At 42.5% G+C, this 9082-nt stretch overlaps 1 long non-coding RNA gene across 2 annotated transcripts; it reads left to right on the forward strand.

Moving 5' to 3' along the window:
- Positions 1–5144: 5144 nt before the first annotated feature.
- Positions 5145–6089, forward strand: LOC127327763 (uncharacterized). Of its 2 annotated transcripts, XR_011751207.1 has the most exons (4): positions 5145–5481; positions 5571–5667; positions 5755–5909; positions 6013–6089. It is a non-coding gene; the product is annotated as an uncharacterized lncRNA (long non-coding RNA). The 2 variants fall into 2 exon arrangements; XR_007868714.2 differs by lacking the exon at positions 6013–6089 and having other exon boundaries at positions 5146–5481; positions 5755–5996.
- Positions 6090–9082: the final 2993 nt, after the last annotated feature.

Consider the following 9082-nt stretch of genomic DNA (forward strand, 5'->3'; position numbering starts at 1 on the left):
GCACGGGCTTAGTCCGTAGTTTGTTAAATTTGACATGAGATACTTTCACCACTCTCTAGGAGGGTCACGATGACCTCTGACACCGGGTTGCACTCTGAAGGAGGCAATACACTGCATTAACTTGCAGCCGGACGATTACTGAGGGTCTTCTGTCGTGGCGCCGGAGATACGCCCAAAAAGGAGGTATGCTGCCGGGGTGCCGAGAAGGGTTAAGCCCGCAGGGAGGGGCTCATGTTAAGGGAGACAGGCGAAAGACTATGACCGATTATCCGAGTCTCGCATACTTTCGTATGACGATCCGGGGATGATCCCGGCGGATTTATCGGTTCTTGTGGGGAAAGTGCACAAACTCTGCAGAGTTAAATCTATTCGAATAGCCGCGTCCGCGGTCATGGACGGTTGGATTGGCTGTTGCTTAGCCTGATGTGTTTTGTTTGTGAAAATGTTTGACAAAGGAAAGAAATGGGTTTTGTGTTGGAGTACTTGGAGTACTGGTAAAATGGTTGATGACCACAATGAGGTGGTCGGAAAGGAATTGATAAAAATTGGGTCTACCCTTCCTAAGCGTTTATGTCGTGAAAGATCTTCCTAAATTAAGTCTAGTAGTGAGGTCTTAGATATGTTCTCTCATCTCCTTCACCCATGAAGTTGAGATGCTAACTCCACTAAAACACTTCTTCTCTTCTACATAACATATTCTTGTTATATAAGTGGTCATTCCCTCTTGATCTCCTAGTTAGTCCTCGGTACCTTGTTCTCCTTGATATGTTACTTTGTAAATGGTTTGCGAGTACAATTCCAAATGTACTCACGGCTTTGTCCCTGGCTATTTACTTGGCCAGACTTGAAGGAGTTCGACAGATGAAGAAGGAGTTGGCGACGTCTATGCGAGCTAGGAACGTCTTCCCAGTCAGTTGCCTGTAGGGTTATGGCAGATGACTTGGGTACTGCGCTGCTGAAGTGATGATGCTACTCTGATGTTTAGTTAGGCCCTTCGAGGCTATTATGTAATTATCGGTCATGTGACCATGTTGTAATTTTCTTATTCCGCTTTGTAATTGGATGGTGTAATTTGATATCAGTTCGGTTATGTGTTCACGGTGCACTGATCATGGGATCGTGAACTATATACATAACAGGGAATTTCGGACAGCTAGTCTGGGGTCCCCACAGAGCTGGTATCAGAGCTATCCTGACTGTAGGAGACCTTAGTTAGCATGGACGTTAGTTAGGAGACAAGTAATTGGGAAAAACTATTTACGAAACAAATTATTTCTTTAGTAGGAAGCATAGCTTCTACTCCTCTTATTTCTTCAAAACTTCTAAATTCTTATCTCTCCGCTTTATTAAAATGTTTGAAAATTCTTACTCTATTGTCTCATCCACTTCAAACCCACATGGTTAGACGATGTCCCCAACTCAGACCGGAGACTCAAAACTCAAAGATGGATCAATCCCTCGGGAAGACTCGTGTATCTCCAACGACAGCTGTTGAAGATTGGATGCCGACTTAGCCGTGCACATAAAGGGATAAAGGATCATGTCTTTGGTTGTCACCAAAGTCTGTCAGAGAGCTGACCTTGTTCCTCTTTGGACTCGCACTTTCGCAGTCATCAAGGATCAAGATCTCAATTTCTTGACTAGTTATTTTTAGGCCAGCCACGAGAAGATCTCCACTTCAGAAGCACCTCAACAGCTACCTCTTCGAAGACCTCATGTTTCCGGGATGTCGAGACTAGAAGTTCTACGCAGCTTTCTCCTCCGCCTCAACATCAACGACTCAACACCCGGTCCCTTCACCACCAACTGCTACAAGGATCCAAGTTGAAGCTGATGCTAACGTTATGAAGACGTCAACATATGCGACCAGCCCCAAACCTATAGGATGGATAGGACAAACTCAATCGCTTGGATTGAGCTACCCCGCGCATTAGGAATTTCTGGGTACTTAGAGTACCATGTCTGGTGTGATGATTGCTTGTGGTTCCCTAGTGTGCTACCTTGAATGTTTGTATCTGTTTGCTGTGTGCATGTATGTCTTGCTATTTAGACGTTTCCGCCCTTTTTAATTGTTTGAAATTTGTGAAACAGAAATTAAAAATGGAAATCTGCCAGTGTACTGTTTTGCTAATAAAAATAGTTTGGTAGCTCCGATTGATGTGATTCCAATTGCACTAGAACCAGTATGAAATTATCTTTCAGACGCCACTGACCTTGTATTTTTAGGATTTTTGTGCGATTTTTAATAAATAAAACTTGATCACTGTTTCTGGTTAGTATTTTGAGTCTCAAAAATTGAAAAATAAATATTTTTGAATGATTCCAATTGTGTTGATCTTGTTTTGTTACTGTGCATCTAGGAAAAATACCAGTAGCCTCTGTTAGTGGTATTGTGTCTCTGGTTATGGTTGTATGGGTGTCACAAGCAATGATAGGATTAAAGTTTGCCTCGCCGATGTTTTGCTAACTATTAGTTAAATTGGGTAGACTAACGAAAGACTCTAACTCTAAACCCGTTGGAAGTTGTTTTTCAACCGTCACGAAAACTAACCCGACCCCTATCTATGCTGACTTCCTTCAAGATCAGCTGGAGCATCTCCACTACGCCAAGAAAGAAGAAGCCCTACCTTCAAGAGTGACTGCACCTCTATGAGAAGACATGCTAACTTGGTCTAACCTTGGAGTATACTCGCGCTAACCGCGAGGATATCTTTTTGAAACTACCCTCGAACACACCGTCTAACAAGTTGAGAGAACAATAGCGTCAAATCCGAGCTACACCACATGGTTCATCTGGTCCTCATCAAATGAAGCTTCTGAAGATACTCCAAGACTCAAGACTTTAGGCGTAGTTTACCCGCTAACTTCTTAGTTGCTACTGAAATCAGCACTGACCCTCAAGCTGAAGATTGTCTTCGACGACCCCTGTTGCTGCTTCATATGGGTACCAACCAGGCGTTTCTAACTCGCCGCGCGTCCCCTATGGTTTAGTTAACACCGTGAGTGCCTCTTGAAGTTATGGTCTGCACGTCGCCCCCGAAGATTCTTCAGCTGAACAAGGAAGACCGATGACTTCTTCCGAAGCCCCAGACAGAACTACAAGGCAGAAGCTCTGAGTTTTTCCGAGAACCCGATGAAAAATCTTAAGGGTGGAAGACTTCGTCTTCCACTAAAATCAAGCTAACTCTAAAAAGGTTTTCAGCCCTGCTCAAGCACCATTGGGTGCACTAACCCTCCCCCAGTCTTGAACCTCCGCCAGGATCGTGAAGAAGCTACAGATCCAACACCTGCATGGAGTAGTCAACCTCTTCATGAAGCTCGCCATCGGCCGAAATCCAACATGTCTCCCAGAAGACGAAGCAAACGACTTTCTCTACAACGACACGTCTACAGAAGAATGGAGTCTGACTTTGGTTAAACTTTATAACCCCTCTAGTTCTACACTCAGTAATCTCGGGACGAGATTATTTTAAGGGTGGAAGATCTGTAACACCCCAACTTTTTCAACCTTGATTAGTTGTCCTTATTTCAAAAAAATTAGGGGGAACAAAAACTTTTTCTATAGACTAATTAAGGTGAATTGCCTTGATCTGTTTGCTATGATGAATTGCCTTGATCTGTTGGTAGATGAATTGTCTTGATTTGCTTGTTGAATTTTGTCTTGAGCTACCTCATAGAACGACACCCCTAGTGGTTAAACAAGCAACTCACCAAATAAAACACATGTGTGGCTTAGGAAGAATTGTTTTCCTTCTTACTACATCAAACCTCTCTCCTGATGACAACATGGGTGTGCCATCTTGATTTTTCTCTTTGTGGTACAAGATAGCTCAATCATCCTTAATTCACAACTTGGTGATCTCAATGCATGGATCTCATCTGTGCATCTCCCTCTACAATTTCCACATCCTGCATGTCTCATTCTACCCTTGCATCACATATATTCAACTTGATCTTATACCCTATCCAATGATTCAACTCTAGATCACTTCCTTCACTTTTACCTCTTGTTTTTATTCAAGTTTAATCTTCACAAAACCAAGAGTGGGAATGATGGATACATTTTGTAGCCACCATCTACCCTTGAGAACACTCCTCCCTAAATTAGTTTCCCTCCTCAAAAATCCTACAGTTTTCCTTCTCTAGTTTTGATCACAAAACTACTTCTAGTTTTATTAAAACTTTCCAAGATTTCTCTTCAAAGAAAACAAGGAACTGAAATGGGTTTTGTTTTTCATCCCATTTCTACCAAGTATTGATTTATAAAACATTATTTCTATTTTGCTTTGTTTTAACAAAAAGCTTGTTTATGGTACCTATACCATTTCTTGTTTTCCTCTTGCTTATTTTTACCTTTGAGAAAAACTCTACCTTACTTGAGAAAGTAAGTAGAATATTTTGAACCCCTATGTTCCAACTAGTTTTATCTCAACACTTTCAAACTTCATTCCACTTGAGATCATTCCCAATTGTCCCTAGACAATTGAGGTGTTTCAAATACTTTTCAAACAAGATCTATTTCAAATGACAACTCTTGCACATCTTATGCACATCTCTGATCCACCACATTGTATCCCCTCCATCCTCCAATTCTGGATCAAATGGATGATCATTTGATACTTTCAACTCACTCCCTATTGACCTCTCATTTGTAGAGAAATTTATATTATTTTCCATCATTACCTTGACCTCATGAATTCATGATTTAAGTCCCCATATTCTTCATTGTGGGTATATGGTTATTTCACTCACCATCTCTCTTAATCTTGCTCTACCATTGTCTCAACCACCATCACCACCATCATCTCTTGGCCAAATTGATAATTTGATCAAAGTACTTTATTCTCCAACATTGCCACCAATGTTTATTATCACCTCTCTCCCAAATTTTAATACATCATCAAACCATTTTTAGCAAACCCCTCAAATACTCAACCTTGGTCGACATTCATGAAGTGGCATTGCACTTTGTTTGTTCACTTGTGGTTGTCAAGAAGGAGCCGGCCATGGCAAGAAAATTCGGCCAGCCCTCCCTCCTCATTTCCTTCTCTTCCAAGCCTTGCCTCCCAACTACCCCAATCACTAAATGGGCAGCCACCCAGCTTGGCCAATCAAATAAGGAGGCAGCCACCCCTCTCCCTCTATAAATTGGCCCTTGGCCGGCCACTCCCTCCTCCTTTGGTCATTTTTCTCACACTCCACTCCCTCACACTCTCCTCTACCTCTCCCCCACGAAAATGCTGCTGCCCCTTGCTCCCATGGCCGGCCATGGCCATGGAAGGCACTCCAAGATGAAGCTCCCTCCTCCCTCAAGCTCCTCCTCACCATGAGAGCCTCCCTCTCCTTCTTCTCCCCAACCCTAGATGGTTTTCTCTCCTCTTCCTCTTCATCCATTGCTAAGATTGGATCTTGATGCAGGTGCATGTTGGTCCAAGCATGGAGAAGCTTGAGCTATCCTCAGATCTGAAGTTCTTGAGCAAAGTTCGTCCAAATACTTGCAGTAATTTCTGCTATCTTGCTGTTTCAGATTCTGGTACGAACTTGTAAAATCCACCAAATCTCGTGCGCAGATCCAAATCGAGTGATTCAAAGTTCCGCAGATAGATACGGAAAATATCCACAACTTGGCGTTGGTCTCATCCTCAAATTCGTTACAGATTGTCCGTGGTAGATAAAGTTCTGTAAACATGCAGATTCACTGTTTGTTAGATTTGTTCCGTTTTACGAAACCTTTTTGAGCAAACTCAACTTTAGGTGAAAGCCCTCTTCAATACCTTCATTTTGGCGGTGGTTTCACTTCGATTGACCTCCTGAAACTGAAATGGTTCACAGGTCAAGATCTGGTCAGATCTGACTTTGTCGAATTAAACCAGGAGCTTGGGAACGAATCTTTGAGTGAAACAAATTGGGTAAGAACCACCTATTCAATACCTTTCAGATGCAGCTGACCTCATATTTTTGTGATTGATGTACGATTTGTGGTGAATTAAACTTGTTCTGTGTGTTCTGCAGACATGGCTGTTAGCTTTTAAATCACCAAAAATCCATATTTGAACCAAATTGAGTGATTCCAGTTCTGTAGGACTACTAAATGTTTTCTTAATCTTCTCAAACAAGTTTCAAACCCTTACCTGGCCTGGGCCCGCGCCGCCCTATGGTCTGGCCGCCTCGTCGCCCCTTTTCGACTCTAGTTCGATCTCGTACTTTCCTTTGGTCGTGGAAATTTTTGCTATATAATCCCCCGGACCCCTGGAGGTCCGTGTATCGCTTTCTCGACGAGTTTTGTTTCGAGCTGTTGATGACCCACAAGTATAGGGGGTGTATCGTAGTATTTTCGATAAGTAAGAATGTCGATCCCAACGAGGAGCAGAAGGTGTTGACAAGCAGTTTCGATGAAGGATTCACTGTAAATGCTCACAGACAAGTATTCAGGGGGTTTTGATGTAACAGTTGAATAAAGTACGAGTAAGTAAAGTGCGAGAGTAACAATTGCAGCGAGTGGCCCAATCCTTTTTAGCACAAAGGACAAGCCGGTTTGTTTACTTATAATGACCAAACGTTCTCGAGGACACACGGGATTTTAGTCTAGTGCTTTCGCTACATACGGCTAAATAATCTTCATTGTTATGATAAGTGTTGTGTGGGTGAACCTATGCTAATGTACCGCCCTTCCTAGGACTAATACATACTTGTGATTATACCCCTTGCAAGCATCCGCAACTACAAGAAAGTAATTAAGAATAAATCTAACCACAGCCTTAAACTCTGAGATCCTGCGATCCCTCCTGCATCGATATACCAACGGTGGTTTAGGTTTCTGTCACTCCGGCAACCCCGCAATTAGCAAACGAATACAAGATGCATTCCCCTAGGCCCATAAATGGTGAAGTGTCATGTAGTCGACGTTCACATGACACCACTAGAAGAATAACACCACAACTTAAGTATCATACCATTGAATATTACTCATCCATAGTTCACTACTAACATTTAGACTTCACCCATGTCCTCAAGAACTAAACGAACTACTCACGAGACATCATATGGAACATGATCAGAGGTGATATGATGATGAATAACAATCTGAACATAAACTTGGTTCAATGGTTTCACTCAATAGCATCAACAACAAGTAGAGATCGATACCGGGAGAGTTTCCCCTATCAAACAATCAAGATCAAACCCAAATTGCTACGGCGGTGACGAGGTGCTGCGGAGGAGACGGCGGTGATGACGGTGGAGATGATGATGATGGTGATGGAGATGATGTCCAGCTCGATGACGGTGACGATGGCGTCGATTTCCCCCTCCCGGAGGGAATTTCCCCGGCGGATTCCTGCCCGCCGGAGAGCTCTTTTCTCTCTGGTGTTCTCCGCCCCGCAGAGGCGGCTGTAACTCTTCGTGAGGAACCCTCTGTGGCTTAGGTCTTCGGGACGAAGGGTTTCGCGAAGAAAAGGAGGCGAAAGGGGCCGTGGGCCCCCCACACCTGGCGGCGCGGCCAGGCCATGGGCCGCGCCGCCCTAGGGTGTGGGCCCACCACTGAGTCCTCTGGCTCCTCCTTCGGCTTCCTTCGTCATCTTGAAAAATAGGATTTTTGGTATAATTTCCTTCCACAGTTGATCTTCCGAAATATTGCGTTACGACGGTGCTTTTTCCCGCAGAATCCTGGCTCCGGTGCTTGATCCTCCAATAATGATGAAACATGCAAAATAGATGAAATAACATAAGTATTGTGTCCCAATATGAAATATATCAATGAATAACAGCAAATTATGATATAAAATAGTGATGCAAATTGGACGTATCAACTCCCCCCAAGCTTAGACTTCGCTTGTCCCCAAGCGAAACTGAGCTCGATAGACAGGACCACATGTTTATGGAGTGAAGAGTCGATAAATAAAATACGGACAAGAAGCATCATATTCATTCACACAAGACATTATAGTAAACAACTTCCTCATATAACTCAACTTGAAACAAGTATAAGGTAATCACAAATAAAGGTGCATAAGAAATCATAATTGGTGATGGCAAACTTCGTTCTTGGTCAGAGAACAATTAACAGATTGTATTTATCTCATTGAGCAGCGCTCTCATGTTAAAGTTTATAAGGCACAACTTGCATACTCAATCATAATGGTTTCTTCGTGATCATTGATAACTTGCAAAGCTATATTCATTAAGATAAAACTTGTACTGAACAAGGAAAAATAAAAACATGATGAAGTAAATCACAATATAGTGGTTTGATCACAACTACTCAAATGCTTGTTTGAGATGGAGGGAAATAGGTTTACTGACTCAACACAAAGTAAAAGACAGGCCCTTCGCAGAGGGAAGCAGGGATTAAATCATGTGCTAGAGCTTTTTCAATTTTGAAATCATATAGAGATGATAAAAGTAACATTTTGAGAGGTGTTTGTTGTTGTCAACGACTGGTAGCGGGTACTCTAACCCCCTTGCCAGACAAACCTTCAAAGAGCGGCTCCCATATTATTTTGATTTTGTGTGTGGCACTCCTTCCAACCTTTCTTTCACAAACCATGGCTAACCGAATCCTCGGGTGCCTGCCAACAATCTCATACCATGAAGGAGTGCCTTTTTATTTTAGCTTTATTATGATGATGACACTCCCCCCAACCTTTGCTTACACAAGCCATGGCTAACCGAATCCTTCGGGTGCCGTCCATCAATCACATACCATGGAGGAGTGTCTATTTAGTTTAATTAATTTGGGACTGGGAATCCCATTGCCAGCTCTTTTGCAAAATTATTGGATAAGCGGATGAAGCCACTAGTCCATTGGTGAAAGTTGCCCAACAAGATTGAAAGATAAAACACCACATACTTTCTCATGAGCTATAAAACATTAACACAAATAAGAGATACTAAATTTTGAATTGTTTAAAGGTAGCACATGAAGTATTTACTTGGAATGGCAGAAAATACCATGTAGTAGGTAGGTATGGTGGACACAAATGACATAGGTTTGGGTTAAGGTTTGGATGCACGAGAAGTATTCCCTCTCAGTACAGGTCTTTGGCTAGCAAGGTTAATTAGCAAGCATAAGAGTCGAGGGAAA

Source organism: Lolium perenne, chromosome 1 (genome assembly GCF_019359855.2).
Source record: "Lolium perenne isolate Kyuss_39 chromosome 1, Kyuss_2.0, whole genome shotgun sequence".
NCBI classification, from domain to species: Eukaryota; Viridiplantae; Streptophyta; class Magnoliopsida; order Poales; family Poaceae; genus Lolium; species Lolium perenne.